Here is a 909-nt window from a genome sequence, read left to right as displayed (position 1 = left end):
GACCCATGCCCGTATCTCCGTACCTAAGCGTCTGACGGTCTTGGACCCCTTAAGGTAAAAGTTGCATTCCGTCGAGCTGAACATTTCACTAGAACATCGCGAAACGATCCGACGCCTCCTTCTGGGAGTTTTTGGGGTCCGAAGGTTTTCTGGGACTTAGTCTCTGGAGCAACATTTCTGAAGCTCGGCACGAGCAACCACGCAAGTGTCTTATATCTCCGTAAGTAAGGGTCTGACGGTCTTGGACACCTTTAGCAAAAAGTTGCGCCCTATCGAATGGAACATTTCACTAGAACACCACGAAACGATCCGACCACTCCTTCGACCTGTTTTGGGGTTTTGCAGTTTTCCATGGGGTATTTTGTATGGGGAAAACCGACCCATGCCCGTATCTCCGTACCTAAGCGTCTGACGGTCTTGGACCCCGTAAGGTAAAAGTTGCATTCCGTCGAGCTAAACATTTCGCTAGAACATCGCGAAACGATCCGACGACTCCTTCTGGGAGTTTTTGGGGTCGGAAGGTTTTCTGGGACTTAGTCTCTGGAGCAACATTTCTGAAGCTCGGCACGAGCAACCACGCACGTGTCTTATATCTCCGTAAGTAAGGGTCTGACGGTCTTGGACACCTTTAGCAAAAAGTTGCGCCCTATCGAATGGAACATTTCACTTGAACACCACGAAACGATCCGACCACTCCTTCGACCTGTTTTGGGGTTTTGCAGTTTTCCATGGGGTATTTTGTATGGGGAAAACCGACCCATGCCCGTATCTCCGTACCTAAGCGTTTGACGGTCTTGGACCCCTTTAGGTAAAAGTTGCATTCCGTCAAGCTGAACATTTCACTAGAACATCGCGAAACGATCCGACGACTCCTTCTGGGAGTTTTTGGGGTCCGAAGGTTTTCTGGGA

Source organism: Anopheles nili (assembly GCF_943737925.1).
Source record: "Anopheles nili chromosome X unlocalized genomic scaffold, idAnoNiliSN_F5_01 X_unloc_2, whole genome shotgun sequence".
Taxonomy (NCBI): Eukaryota; Metazoa; Arthropoda; class Insecta; order Diptera; family Culicidae; genus Anopheles; species Anopheles nili.
The sequence above is the reverse complement of the archived record's forward strand: the minus strand, read 5'-3'. Positions refer to the sequence as shown.